Genomic DNA, 16,159 nt, shown 5'->3' with positions numbered 1-16,159 from the left:
CCTCAGATAAGGAGACCCAAACTGTATTCAATACCCAGGGTGTTGTCTCAGTCTGTACAATCACTCGCTTCTGTACTCAAATCCTCTCACTATGAAGGCCAACATCCCAGTTACCTTCTTCACCACCCCCTCCGCAGCACCTACTTGCTTACTTTCAGTGACTAGTGCTCAAGGACACTGAGGTCTCACTGCACCTTCCCTTTTCCCATTCGGATAATAATCCACCTTCTTGTTATAGCTACCAAGTGGATAACATCATATTTATTTGCATTATACTGCATCTGCCATGTGTTTGCCCACTCGCTCAACTTATCCAAATCAGACCAAAGTGTTTCTGCGTCCACCCCACAGTTCACCCTTCCACCCAGTTTTGTGTCATCTGCACACTTGGGGGTATATTTCGTTCCGTCATCTGAATCATGAACATTTACTGTGGATAGGTGGGGTCCAAGCTCTGACTCCTGGGTACCCCACTATCCCTGAGAAAATGATTAATTTCTTCCGTTGCTTTGTTGCCTGTCTGCCAGTTAGCTGTCTACTCATCTCAGCACACCATCCCCTGGTCCCGTGTGCTTTAATTGGACTTGCTAAGCTTTTAAATAGGACCTTATCAAAGCTCTCTGAAAGTCAAGGTGCTCTGATGAAGGGTCTAGGCCCGAAACGTCAGCTTTTGTGCTCCTGAGATGCTGCTGGGCCTGCTGTGTTCATCCAGCCTCACATTTTGTTATCTCGTAAACCATATCCACTGGCTCAACCTTAGTAACTGTAATAGTTACATTCTCAAAACATTGCTGTCGACTGCACGATCTCCCATTTCATAAGCCCATGCTGACTGTCCGACCCTGTCACTGTTCTCCAAGTGCATGCTGTTAAATTTTTTATCATGCCCTCCAGCATTTTCTCACAACCGAAAGGATACAGAGGGGTGTCCAACCTCTGAACAATGAAACAGATTTGTCAAAAGTTGGCTCTCTCATGAATAAATTCCTGTTGCGGTCAGTCCTTCCAGAGAGGAGGAAGAGTACCTTCACGATGAGATAGTAAGAACTACCGATGCTGGGGTCTGAAGAAATGAAGAAGGGTCCCAACATGAAATGTTAACTTTCCTGCTCCTCTGATGTTGCCTGGCCTGCTATGTTCTTCCAGCTCCACACTGTGTTATTCAGGATGATATGTCTTCGTTAAACTGGACTCACAAAATTCCTCAGGTTCACTGAGCCGAATTCAGTCATAAGACACAGCCCGTTATGAACATGACAATGACTGAGCTGAATGACAATTGGTAAAAAAAAGAGACAGGGTTGTGTTTCTGAGGAGACGAGTGTCAAGAAAGTTTCTTCAAACTGTGGTAATGTTTCCGCTCCATGTTGTTGTCTGTGACCGCGTCCTCAAGACATGTTCTGAAGCAAAAAAGCCGTTGCAGCTGCAAGTCTGAAATGAAGGCTGGAAGTGATGGAGAAACTCAGCAGATCAGGCAGCATAGGTGGAGGGAGAAACAGAGCTGGTGCAATTTTTTTCTGGGCTGGTCTGGAGGATCAGACGGGAGATCTTAATCGGATGAGTGACAAAGAATCAGTTTCTTCAGAGGGGAGGAAGGAGTTGCTAACAATTGTCAGAATATTTTGGAGGGGTTAGATCTCCTGACCATCGCTGATTGGATGCTGTTTGGTGGGTTTACATGCTATACACACCCCTGCCCACAACAACCACATCCACAACCATTAGCTCATTTAGCAATAACAAGTACTAACTGTGTTCGCTGTGCTGACTGTGCATGCAACTCATCTTCCTCATAACTCCAGCGGTCACAAACCTCTACCGTAACTCGGCTCCTTCATCACCGAGCTGATTCTTTGTGCTCACCCTTTCAGTGAACCCTCGCCTTGTCGACCTGCTCATGAGACTCCTGTCGGTCCTATTCAGTCTGGCTTGTTGGTGTTCAGTACGCACATCTCAGGGTGAAGCCTGCTCCAGGCAGGATAGGCCTGCCCAAGAGAGGAGCCCATGTTAGCTATTCTGACAGGGAGAGGCACGTGAGGGGGGCAGGGTGCATTGAAAAGGTGGCCTCAACTCAAAAGGCCATCTATTACGGTCATATCCTCGTCTAGTGCAAGCCTTTGGTGAGGTACTCCTTGTCCTGATGAAGGGTCAGTACCCAATGGTAAGTTATGTTTAAGTACAGAGCATGGTAGATGTGTGAGGGGCAGGAGCACTATGCTGACAACATTACAATTGTAGCTGCAATGAAGTGACAGGCAGTGGTTGCCCATGAAGTGTACCATGCAGATTCCTGGCACACACCCTCCTGTGTGCGGTGAGCCGTGCTCACTCACACTGACAGGGGCATGCTGGAAACAACGGTATACACTCTGCAGGAACACGGCAAGTCATACAGTCATAGGGTCATACAGCATGGAAACAGGGCCTTCAGTCCAACCAGTCCATGCTGACCTGAATCCCAAACTAATCTAATCCCACCTTCCTGCTCTCGGCCCATATCCCTTCAAACCTTCCCTATTCCTGAATTTATCTAAAGGCCTTTAAACACCGTAACTGTACTCATATCCATCACTTCCTCTGGAAGTTCATTGCACACACAAACTGCTCTCTGTGTAAAAAACATTGTCCCTCATGCCATTTTCAATCATTCCTTCTTAAAAATATACCTTCAGGTCTTGAACTCTCCCAGCCCAGCCTTGTCACCTTAGCTATAGTTCTCATGATTTTATAAACCTCTATAAGGTCACCCCTCAATCTCCTATACCTCAGTGTTAAAGAAATCCCAACCTATCCAGCCTCTCCTTACAACTCAAATCCTCCAATTTCTGGTAACATCTTGGTGAATCTCTTCTGAACCCTCTCCAGCTTAATAATATCCTTCCTATAACTGGGAGACCAGAGCTGGACACAGTACTCCAGAAGAGGCCTCACCAATATCCTGTACAACCTGGGCACAGGAGCTTTCTGCTGGCCATGGGCACTGATCTCCAGAGTCCCCCAATCCAAGCTGGAAAAAGTGTTATTTCCATTTTTCATTCACAGGATGAGGGCATCACTGACCAGGCGGCATTGTTGTGGGTCTGGAGTCACATGTAGGCCAGACCAGGTAAGGATGGCAGTTTCCTTCCCTGAAGGATATTAGTGAGCCTGCTGGGTTTTTCCTGACAATCGATTCATGGTCATCATCAGATTTTTAATTCCAGATATTTTACTGAATTCAAATTCCACCATCTGCCATGGCAGGATTCGAACCCGGGTCCCTGGAACTTTACCTGGGTCTCTGGATTAATAGTCCTGCGATAATACCACTAATTCCCAAGTGATGAGCAGAGGTTGGATGGTGTCTTGGTTTTCGGACAGTAAATACTGCCTGGACGCCTTCAGAATATGGAACATGGATACTGATGCCTGGAAGATCCCAGTAGAGGGGGAGATGGGGCACACTTCCTGCCTGTAAAAATCAGCTCTTGGATATGTAACAAGCTGAGCAGATTAAACATGAATAAACAGACTCCATCCCCGAGTGGAGATCTCTCACATTAAAAACCTAAAGAACTGCAGATGCTTTGGATCAGGAACAAAAATAGCAGTTGCTGGGAAAGCTCAGCAGGTCTGGCAGCATCTATAAAGAGGAACATCAGAGTTAACGTTTCGAGTCCAGTGACCCTTCCTCAGAACCGGAGATCTCCCTCACACTTTGACACAGACAGCTCCACACAATGTGAGCATCCTTCACTGGTATTTGGTTCAAGCTTTCAAAGCAGGCCGGAGGAATGGGAATGATCAAAGTCCATTTGGATTTTGGCCCGACCCTTCAACACGACTGAAAAACAAATTGGGAGAAATCTCCAGGAAGTGGGACAATAAAGAGATGGAGATGATACAAGAATAACTTCGTCCAGCTCCCTTACAATGGATTATGCCACTCAAAATGGCTGACGTCAAGCCGGTTGCTGTGGCAACGGCATGCAAGTTTAAATCAAATTCTACCCGGCCTTTATTGAGAGCAATTCAGACCTCGCACCACTTCAATAGGGAGGTAGTCGGAGCTGGGTTTGTTGACAGTTTGTGAATGCAGCTTGAAGTGAAGCTCTTTGAAGTGTCCCAGCCTCCCAATGTTACAAAGCAAATTCATGAATTAAAGTGGTCAAACATCAAGCAGAATATCAATAAGTCTGCATGTACTTACACCAAATGATAATAGAAGCAATAAAACTGCTTCAAGCCAGGAAATTAGGTAAATTGCACAAGACAAATTACACCCAGAGATAACACGGTATGGAGCTGCAGGAACACAGCAGGCCAGGCAGCAACAGAGGAACAGGAAAGTTGATGTTTTGGGTCGGGACCCTTCTTCAGAAAAAAACCCTTCTGAAGAAGGGTCCCGACCCGAATCATCAACTTTCCTGCTCCTCTGATGCTGCCTGGCCTGCTGTATTCCTGCAGCTCCATACCATGTTATCTCTGACTCCAGCATTGGCAGTTCTTACTATCTCTGAGTAACTTACATCCAGTGTTTTTATTGAGATGCTGGAATTACAACACTCACCCTACTCACCCTTAAATGTGCTAATCGTATCAATAATGCCTTATACAAGCAATACTTATAGCAGAGTCCCTATAAGGTTGAAGCAGGGCATTCATCTCATTGAGGCAACATCAGCCCTCTGAACAGCATCCCACCCAGACCCCCAATCCCAGTAATCCTACATTTCCCACGGCTAATGCACCTAGCCAGGACACTCTTCAGACTGTGGGAGGGAACCCACACGGACACAGGGAAATCATGCAAACTCCACACAGACAGTCACCCAAGGCTGGAATCAAACCCGGGTTCCTAGCACTATGAGACAGCAGTGCTAACCACTGGGCCACCATTCTACACCAGTGTTGACCACTGTGAGATGAATTGCATACAGGAGTAGGGAGGTTACATGTCAGTCATTCAGGGCATAGGTGAGATCAAATCTAGATTAATGTGTACAGTTTTGGTCTCATTATTGAAGAAATGAGTTAGAAACAGTTCAGACAAGCTTTACAAGGCTAAACCTTGGGGTGTGTGATATGTCTCAAGAGGAAAGATTGAACAGGCTATTCTTACCTCTGTTGAAGTTTATAAGCTTAAGATGTAACTTGATTGAAATGTATAAGATCCTGAAGGGTCTTAACGGGGTGGATGTGGACAGTATGTTTCTTATTATGGAATCCAGAAGTAGGGTTCACAGTTTAAAAATCAGGGCTCATCCATGTGTTTCTCTCAGAGAGTTGTGTCTATGGAACTCTCTTTCTGAAGATGCAGTGGGGGCAGAGCATTGAATTGAACACTTTTTAAAGGCAGAAATAGATAAACAAGGAGGTGAAAGATTATTAGTATTAGGCAGGAATGTGGAGTAATCAGGTCAGCCACGATGTTATTGAATGAAATAAAAACCAAAAGAAGCACAGATGCTGGAAATCAGAAACAAAGATAAAGAAATTATTGGAAAATCTCAAATGGTCTGGCAGCATCTGTGGAGAGAAATTAGAGTTAACATTTCAGACCTGAAGAAGGGTTACTGGACCCAAATCATAAATTCTGCTTTCTCTCCGCATAACCTTGTTGAATGTTGGAACAAGGAGAAGATGTTGAGTGGCCTGCTCCTAGCTCATATTTAAGCTCCACCAATGAAATTCCAAAAGTAAACACGTTTTGAGTGAACTAAGCAAAATACTGCAGATGCTGGCAAGCTGAAATGAAAACACAAAGCGCTGGAGAAACTCAAACAGCCTCTTTCAAGAGCGAAACACAGAGAAAATGTTTGGAATTCGGTCTGCTTGAAATATTAACTGAATGCCTTGACAGCATTTGTGACAGTTTCCTGCAATGATTTACTCTTGAGCCAACAACAGTTGACCATCTTAGATTAGTCATGGGTGGGGAGCCTGAATTGGCTCACAATCTGGCAGGAAGGTGATATTGAGCAAATAATGACCACAACTGGTTAAAATTTGACATTATCTTTGGGAGGGCAAGGGGTGAGGCTTAAAGGTTTTAAATCTCTGAGGGATGCCTTTGCAATGATGAGGCAGGAACTGACTATAATAGGCATGTCAGAACTACAGATGGATAAAACTCTGGATAAACAGGGAGGAAGGATGTTTCAAAAGAAGTTTTTGGCAGAATACAAGACTGATGCTTGAAGGACCACTGTTTGTGCAATGGAATAACCTGTCAGTTAAGGTAGGGAGATGAGATGGTACCAAACTAAAGGAAAGGACACATACTAAACTCAAGAACTGGTGAGGTCTTCAGATTTGGAGAGCTGGAAAGAACAATAGATAAAGATAGAGAAAGCAATACAAACAGCAAAATTGGAAAATGACATAGGTTACAAGTGTACTCTCCCAGGCCGTTTCAAGGTGTATCCTCAATGAATACTCCCCACTTGCCTGGTTGAGTGCAGTTCCACCAACACTCACGAAGCTTGGCATCATCCAGATCAAAGCAGCCAACTTGATTGGCACCACATCCACAAGCATCCACTCCCTCCACCTCTGACACTCAGTAACAGCTGTGTGTTCTGTCTACAAGGTGCACTTCAGAAATTCACAAAAGATCATGCATAAATCTCAAAACTTTTCCAGTTATCATCGCTTTTCCTCCTTGAAGACACTGCTCCGAAGTTAAGTAGGTCCTTGAGCAAGAGTTTGGTCATCTGCCTGGAATCTCAAACAAAAACTACAGCCTGCATTGATATGGAGACTTTAATATCATGATGTGTAACAATCCATGCTTCACAAAAACAGTTGAAAGGAAAGGGCGACGCAGGGTTATAGCAGTGGATGGGAAAGGGGCAACAGAGATTGATAGCATAGTGAATGGCCTCTTAAGGTCTCAGAGCGAGACTGGGGACAACCATTTCAGTTCACAAATCAGGTTTGTATCTATGTCCATTGTTATTTCACAAAGTTCCTGTAAAACCCATTAATAGGTACTAGTCAAAGAATGATCTGCCACCGACCAACTTACTTCGGGCAACCCAAACGTCAGGACCAGCCCACCACCTGGCAGCGCGGCGTCCGCTGTGCTTTACCGCCGGTGCTGCAGAGGGCGCTACTCTCGGGGGGCCAGAGGCTGCAGCAGCCTGTGCGGTTTACCGCCAGGGCAACAGAGGGCGTTGCTCGTGCCTGCAGCAGCCTGTATGATTTACGCTGATGCAACAGAGGGCGCTGCGATTGGAGGACCATTGGCAACATCAAACAAACTAAAACGCACAAAGCGCATGCTCGATCAAACCTATGAGCTCGGCCGGAGAAGCGGTTTTCGTCTCTGGTTCCATAGTGTAGTGGTTATCACGTCTGCTTTACACGCAGAAGGTCCTGGGTTCGAGCCCCAGTGGAACCAGACTTTCTTTTCGTGGAACAACTAGTTCCCATTCATTATTTTGAACTGTTTTTTCTTTTATTTTATATCAGCCTCATGTCTTTTTCTAAAAAAAAATTGATAATGAGTTATGAATCAGTGTTAGAATGGTTCTACTACTGAACAGTCTTGAGCTGTTTCACTGTTGTCTGGGAAGAGTGCCCATTCCTGATGAATTGGATTGCATTGTGATGATGAATCATTGAGGCCTGAACGTTGGGAGAATCTACCGAATCATTTTAACCAGCCAGAATGCACAATCTGTGCCTCATCACTGAATTAATTGGTGGGGGTGAAAACGTCAAGCAGCATTGATGGCTTGTGGTTGCTCTGAGTCTATGACATCAATGTTGTTGCACTGAAGGAGAGCTTCAGATTATCCTTGAAGCATTTTCTTGGTCTTTCTTTGCCTGGAGCAATGATCATTTGTTTGAGAGTTGAGACAGCAGGACTAGGCCAAAGCAATACAGACACCATACATCACAGCTGATTTTTCAAGAGCTTTCCCTGAATGCTTGTGGATCTGGCTTCGAGAAGGACACAAGCAGTTGTTCAATGATTTCCCGATGGAATCCAGAGTACGGCTGGTGGAATTTCTGTAATGATCTCATATTTCTGATTTGTGGCATTAACTATTGCTCTGTACATGAGGACTTTTGTTGACTCACAGAGTTCTTTGTTGTCAAACACTTGTTCCTGTAGTTGGGGGGTTGAGTTGGCACAGTCAACCTGTTAATGAGTATCTTCAAAATCTGGACCGGTGTCAGGCAAGACAGTGCGACTGCATTCGTGGTCTACAAGAAAGTGGTTGTTCACCTCATCGGAGATCAACTATCAACTGCCCCTTGGTGTCAGCATTAAATACTGCCCAAATGGAAAATTTTCGTTACCTCTGTATCAAATTGCACAGGCACACTGCGATGTTGCAGTCCCTTCTGCATCAGATTTACAAAGCACTCTGGGTTTCTTCAATTCTGCATGCAAGAGTCTCATCCTGTCCTTAGATATTGCCAAAACAAAATTAACATCAACCTAGACCTGGTCAGACATATATTCAATATTCCATATATCAGCCATATGGTATCAATGTGGACTTCACCAGTTTCAAAATCTCCCCTTCCCCCACCGCATCCCTAAACCAGCCCAGTTCATCCCCTCCCCCCACTGCACCACACAACCAGCCCAGCTCTTCCCCCCCACCCACTGCATCCCAAAACCAGTCCAACCTGTCTCTGCCTCCCTAACCGGTTCTTCCTCTCACCCATCCCTTCCTCCCACCCCAAGCCGCACCCCCAGCTACCTACTAACCTCATCCCACCTCCTTGACCTGTCTGTCTTCCCTGGACTGACCTATCCCCTCCCTACCTCCCCACCTATACTCTCTCCACCTATCTTCTTTACTCTCCATCTTCGGTCTGCCTCCCCCTCTCTCCCTATTTATTCCAGTTCCCTCTCCCCATCCCCCTCTCTGATGAAGGGTCTAGGCCCGAAACGTCAGCTTTTGTGCTCCTGAGATGCTGCTTGGCCTGCTGTGTTCATCCAGCCTCACATTTTATTATCTTGGAATCTCCAGCATCTGCAGTTCCCATTATCTCAGACATATATTCCACTGCCTTGATATTTCACAGAATCACAGAATTGTTGCGTCGTAGGAAGGGACTATACAGTCCATCATGCCTGCACCACCTCTTCAACGAGTATGATTACTGAGTGTCAATCTTCTGCTTTATCCCCGTTCCTGCAAGACTCACTCAAGGGCAACTCTGGGTACTTATGATGTACTTTTCACTGGGTCAGGAATACTGCAGATTTTGGTAACTGTCTGAATCCCTGCACAACCAGAATGACTAAAGCATCCTGGGGGTACCAACTGTAATGGCAGCGGCTCATCTACAGCCAGTCAACACTTACAGATGCCAGGGAAGTGACAGGCCATTTGCATTGGTTACAGCTGGTAGTTTGTGAAAATGCATTAGTGGGATGTGGGCATTTACTATTCATCCTTAACTAGTTTTGTGAAGGCTGTGCCAAGCTGCCTTTTTGAACTGCTGCAGTGAATTTTCATAGAATCCCCACAGTGCAGAAGCAGACCCCTTGGCCCATCATGTCCACACCAATCCTCCGAAAAGCATCCTACCCATCCAGGCCCATCCCCCTACCCAATCCCTGTAACCTTGCATTTTCCCATGGCAATCTACACAATTTACACATCCCTGGACACTGTGGGTAGTATAGCATAGCCAACCCACCTAACCAACATATCTTTGGACAGTGGGAGGAAAGCAGAGCACCCAGAGGAAACTGACACAAACACAAGCAAACTCCATACAGTTAGCAGTGGAATCAAACCTGGGTCCCTGGTGCTGTGACATAACCGTGCTAACCATTGAGCAACTATTTCTGGGTCCCAGATGCTCAAGGAACAGTGATATACATTCAAGTCAGGATGCTGAGTGGCTTGGAGAAGAACTTGCAGTTGATGGTATTCCCATGTATCTGCTGTCCTCATCCTTCTAGATGGAGGTGGTCGTGGGTTTGGAAGGTGCTGTCTAAGGATTGTTGATGAATTTCTGCAGTGTATCTTGTAGATAATACACACTGCTACAAGTAAGCCTCAGGGGTAGAGGGACTGAATGCTTGTGGATGTATTGCCAATCATGTGGGATGCTTTGTCCTGGATGTGTCAAACATCTTGAGTGTTATTGGAGCTGCACTCATCCAGGAAGGTGAACCATCAATTTTGCCCCCAGTTTCCACCCTACCTTCACTTTCAGTTGGTTTATGTCTATTTTCCTCCGTTCCCTTCCTTGATATTTCTGTTTCCATTTCTGGGGATAGACTGGCCACTAATATCCATTACAAACCCACCGACTCCCACAGCTACCTGAACTATACATCCTCACACCCCACTTCCCATAAAGACTCCATCCCATCCTCTCAGTTCCTCCATCTCCATTGCATAAGTTCAGATGAGGCCAACTTTTGACAAGGGAGCCTCTGAAATGTCCACCTTCTTCCTCAACCAAGGATTCCCCAGCTCCGTTGTCAACAGGGCCCTCAACCAGGTTTGTCCCATTTCCTGCACTTCTGCCCTCACCCCTTCTCTACCCTCCCGCAACAGCGATAGGGTTCCCATTATCCTCACCTACCATCCCACCAGCATCCACATCCAGCAAGATGCCACCACCAGACACATAATCCCCTCCCCTCCCTTGTTCGCCTTCTGCAGGGACTGCTCCCTCCGGGACACCATGGTCCACACTTCCTTCACCCCGAACACCACCCCCCAACAGCCTTGTGGCACCTTCCCCTGTAACTGGCAAGGTGCAACATCTGCCTATTTATCTCCTCCCTCGCCACTATCCAAGGGCCCAAACATACCTTCCAGGTGAAGTAACACTTTTCCAGAATCTAGTCTACTGCATTCACTGCTCACAATGTGGTCTCCTCTACATAGGGGAAACAAAGCGTAGACTTGGCAACCGCTTTGCAGAATATCTACATTCTACTCACAAGAAAGACCCTGAACTACCTGTTGCCTGCCACTTTAATGCCCCACCCTGTTTCCTGGCCAAAATCTCTGTCTTCTGGCTTGCTGCAGTGTTCTAGTGAACGTCAGCGCAAGCTGGAAGAACACCTCATTTTCCACCTGGGGACCCTGCAGCCCTCCGGACTCAATATCAAGTTCAATGTCCTAAAAGACATGAAGGTGGACAAGTCCCCAGATCCGGATGGGATCTATCCCAGGTTACTGAGGGATGTGAGAGAGGAAATAGCTGGGGTCTTAACAGACATCTTTGCAGCATCCTTAGACATGGGTGAGGTCCCGGAGGACTGGAGACTTGCTAATGTTGTCCCCTTGTTTAAGAAGGGCAGCAAGGATAATCCAGGTAATTATCGACCGGTGAGCCTGACGTCAGTGGTTGGGAAGCTGCTCGAGAAGATACTGAGGGATAGGATCTATTCCCATTTGGAAGAAAATGGGCTTATCAGTGATAGGCAACATGGTTTTGTGCAGGGAAGGTCATGTCTTACCAGCGTAACAGAATTCTTTGAGGACGTGACAAAGTTGATTGATGAGGGAAAAGCTGTAGATGTCATATACATGGACTTCAGTAAGGCGTTTGATAAGGTTCCCCATGGCAGGCTGATGGAGGAAGTGAAGTCACATGGGTCCAGGGTGTGCTAGCTAGATGGATAAAAAACAGGCTAGGCAACAGGAGACAGAGAGTAGTAGTAGAAGGGAGTTTCTCAAATTGGAGACCTGTGACCAGTGGTGTTCCACAGGGATCTGTGCTGGGATCACTGTTGTTTGTGATATACATAACTGATTTGGAGGAAGGTATAGGTGGTCTGAGTAACAAGTTTGCAGATGACACTAAGATTGGTGGAGTAGCAGATAGTGAAGGGGACTGTCAGAGATTACAGCAGAATATAGATAGACTGGAGAGTTGGGCAGATAAATGGCAGATGGAGTTCAATCCAGGCAAATGCGAGGTGATGAATTTTGGAAGATCTCATTCAAGAGCGAACTATACAGTAATAGGAAAAGTCCAAGGGAAAATTGATGAACAGAGAGATCTGGGTGTTCAGGTCCATTGTTCCCTGAAGATGACAACGCAGGTCAATAAGGTGGTCAAGGCGGCATATGGCATGCTTTCCTTCATCGGATGGGGTATTGAGTACAAGAGTTGGCAGGTCACGTTGCAGTTGTATGGGACTTTGGTTCGGCCACATTTGGAGCACTGTGTGCAGTTCTGGTCGCCACATTCCCAAAAGGATGTGGATGCTTTGGAGAGGGTGCAGAGGAGGTTCACCAGGATAACAAAGTGTGGAGCTGGATGAACACAGTAGGCCAAGCAGCATCTCAGGAGCACAAAAGCTGACGTTTTGGGCCTAGACCCTTCATCAGAGAGGAGGATGGGGAGAGGGTTCTGGATTAAATAGGGAGAGAGGGGGAGGGAGACCGAAGATGGAGAGAAAAGAAGATAGGTGGAGTGGAGAGTATAGGTGGGGAGGTAGGGAGGGGATAGGTCAGTCCAGGGAAGACAGACAGGTCAAGGCGGCGGGATGGGGTAGTAGGTAGGAAATGGAGGTGTGGCTTGAGGAGTAAGGAAGGGATGGGTGAAAGGAAGAACAGGTTAGGGAGGCGGAGACAGGCTGGGCTGGTTTTGGGATGCAGTGGGGGGAGGGGATGAGCTGGGCTGGTTTTGGGATGCAGTGGGGGGAGGGGGATTTTGAATCCATTGTACCCGGTGTGGCTTCCTCTACATTGGGGAAACCAAGCAGAGGCTTGGGGACTGCTTTGCAGAACACCTCCGCTCGGTTCGCAATAAACAACTGCACCTTCCAGTCGCGAACCATTTTAACTCCCCCCTCCCATTCCCCAGACGACATGTCCATCATGGCCTCCTGCAGTGCCACAATGTTGCCACCCGAAGGTTGCAGGAACAGCAACTCATATTCCACTTGGGAACGCTGCAGCCCAATGGTATCAATGTGGACTTCACCAGCTTCAAAATTTCCCCTTCTCCCACTGCATCCCAAAACCAGCCCAGTTCTTCCCCTCCCCCCACTGCATCCCAAAACCAGCCCAGCCTGTCTCTGCCTCCCTAACCTGTTCTTCCTCTCACCCATCCCTTCCTCCCACCCCAAGCCGCACCTCCATTTCCTACCTACTAACCTCATCCCACCTCCTTGACCTGTCCGTCTTCCCTGGACTGACCTATCCCCTCCCTACCTCCCCACCCCACCTATCTTCTTTTCTCTCCATCTTCGGTCCACCTCCCCCTCTCACCCTATTTATTCCAGAACCCTCTCCCCATCCCCCTCTCTGATGAAGGGTCTAGGCCTGAAATGTCAGCTTTTGTGCTCCTGAGATGCTGCTTGGCCTGCTGTGTTCATCCAGCTTCACACTTTGTTATTCACCCTCTCAGTCTGATTGTTATCAACTCTTTTTCTGTCCAACTGCTCTTCTCTCTCTTTGGGCTCTATCCTATTGTTTTCTCCCTACTCAACCCCCCTCCCTATTTCCTACATATAGACTGACATTTTCCAAGCCACCATCACTTGTGAGGAAGGGTCAACAGACCCGATACGTTAACTCTGTTCTTTCTTCCCTTCACAGATGCTGCCAGATATGCTGAGCTTTTTCAGCAACTTTGTTTTTGCTCAGTATTCAATAAATGGCAGGACACTAGAAAGCTCAGAGGAATCCTGGGTGCTCACCTACAGATCCCTAAAGTTAGTAGAACAAATCAATAGGATAGTTTAGAAAGCATTCAGGACACTTACCTTTACCAATTGTGGCACAGAACAGGTACATTATGTTGGAGCTGTACAGAACTTTGGTTTGGCTATAGCTGGAGCAGTGTGTGTAGTTCTGGGCACCACATTATAGGAAGGATGTGACTGCACCACAGAGGAGGCAGAGAAGATTCAGCAGAACGTTGCCTGGAATGGAGCATTTCAGCAATGAAGAGGGACTGGATAAGTTCAGGTTGTTTTCTTTGGGGCAGAGAAGGATGAGGAGGGACCTGATTGAGGCACATATGATTATGAGGGACTCGAACAGGGTAGATAAAGTGTCAATAATAAGGGGGCATTTTTTAAGGTAAAAGGCAGGAGGTTTAGAGAGAATTTGAGGAGTTCCTTTTTACCCAGCAGATGGGGTCTGGAATACACTGCCTGGGAGCGTAATCAAGGTGGGAAACCTCAATCTTTAAAAAGTACTTAGATGAGCTTTTGAAATGTTACAATATTCAAGTCCATAGGTCTAGTGCAGGGAAGTGGGACTTGTGTAGATGTACACACACACACAATGGGCTGAGTCTATGAAATGATTCCATGAAATATGGAGATAATGGAACCTGTGGTTGCACTGTACTCGGATTTCCAAGCAGCAGTGGAGAAGGTGCCACATCAAATGTTGCTAAACAAAAAAGCAGCTCACGGTGTAGGTGAAAGATTTACTGTGGGTAGGTAGAGGATTGGTTAGTTAACGGGAAACAGTATGGAGGATTGGGTCATTTTCAGGTTGGCAAGTTGCAACAAGTGCCACAAAGATCAGTGCTGGGACCGCAATTTTTCTGAAATTATCCATGGCCTTTGATGACAGAGCAAAGTGGCTGTTTGCCACAATTTGCTGATGAGACAAAATCAGAAAGGAAATTGTGCACAAGACAGAAAGACTGTGCAAAGGACTCAAATAGGATGAGTGGGCACAAAACTGGCAGAAGGATTATAGTGTTGGGAAAATGTGACATTGTCTGGTTTTGCAAGATTAGAAAAGCAGCATATAAAGAGCAGACTCGATGGGCCAAATGGCCTACTTGTGCTCCTTCATCTTATGTTATTTAAATAGATAGGAGATTACAGAACTGAGTGAAAGCAGAACCTGAGTGGCCTGGTAAACCAATCACAAACAATGTGAATAAGCAGGTACAGCAGGTTATTAGGAACATGAATGGAATGAAATGGAATAGAAAAATGAGGATGCGTTGCTTCAGTTGTGCAGGATATTGTCAAGACTACATTTGAAGTATTTCGTACAGTTTTGGTTTTCTTATTTTAGGATACAAATGCATTAGGTTCGGTTGACCTAGAGACCTGACACGGGGCAGTCTAGTGAGCAAGCGTTTGTCAGGATGAGCCTGCACTTATATGGGTGCTTTGAAGAATGTGAGGCAACCTTACTCAGACATACCAGATCCTGAGTGAACTTGACAGGGTGGATTGTGAAAGATATTTCCAGTTGTGGGAAAGACCATGATTGAGAGATACAGTTCAAAAATAAGAGGTCTTTCATTAAAGATAGAGATGAGAATTATTGTGTTGGAGGATTGTTGACAGGGGAAAGTACGTATGGAATTGAGCCACATCAAATCAGCCATAATCTTATTGAATGGCAAAGGTGGCTTGGGACTGATTGGCCTACTTATGTTCGTATTCACCTGCTCAAAAATGGAGAGGTACAATCAGGAGAAATTTATTGAGCAGATAATTTTGTAGGGGGAGGATTTAATCTGTATAGATTAAACATTTTAACATGCACCCGTGATGTTACTGCACCTTGAGGTGAGCTGTGTTCAGTGCTGTTTCTTTTGCAGATAGGTCACAGAGGTTTCAGAATGCCTGCTTTAGACAGACAGTTGGTAAACAGCTTGGAGGTATCCCTGGGTGCTTTGGGTGAGCAAACAGGGCTCACACAGGCTCAGACAGGTTTTTGATTTTGCTTTCAGTCAGTGCGAAGGTTTCTGGTAGCCGGCTGCTGGAACTAACAGCTAGAGCTCTCTCTCTGCTGCAAGAGTGAGAATGCAGCACATGAGAATAAAACTGCTTTGCTAACTTACTTTTCCAAGGGTGTGTTTATGGAATGCTTCCTATATTTGAACAGTTGATGATGACTGGTTAAATCATATATTATCTTAAGTATTTCAGTGGAGCGAAAGTTTTGCCAGTTCATCTTTTTGTTTGTATTGTGTTGTAAGAATGGAGTATATTTTTCTTAAAACCTAGTGACGAACCCATTGAATCACACCTGAAACACAGCATCTCAAACTGCCTTTATATAAATTTAAAAGTGAAGGTCTAGGCTATCCCTTACTGTATTTTTGGGTGTCTGGTCCAGTCCATAATACACACGAATTTGAACCATTTCAATCCTAATTGTTTCTAATTGGCACACTCAGTTTAGTATAATAATTTAATTAAATTAGACATAAAGGTAGTCAAAGTACACAAATCAACTCCGCAACA

The 16,159-nt window shown here is 45.9% G+C and overlaps 1 non-coding gene across 1 annotated transcript; it reads left to right on the top strand.

Moving 5' to 3' along the window:
- Window positions 1-7,311: 7,311 nt before the first annotated feature.
- On the top strand, window positions 7,312-7,384 carry trnav-uac (transfer RNA valine (anticodon UAC)). Its single transcript has one exon. It is a non-coding gene; the product is annotated as a tRNA-Val (tRNA).
- Window positions 7,385-16,159: the final 8,775 nt, after the last annotated feature.

This window comes from Stegostoma tigrinum, chromosome 12, assembly GCF_030684315.1.
Source record: "Stegostoma tigrinum isolate sSteTig4 chromosome 12, sSteTig4.hap1, whole genome shotgun sequence".
Classification (NCBI taxonomy): Eukaryota; Metazoa; Chordata; class Chondrichthyes; order Orectolobiformes; family Stegostomatidae; genus Stegostoma; species Stegostoma tigrinum.
The sequence above is the reverse complement of the archived record's forward strand: the minus strand, read 5'-3'. Positions and strand labels throughout refer to the sequence as shown.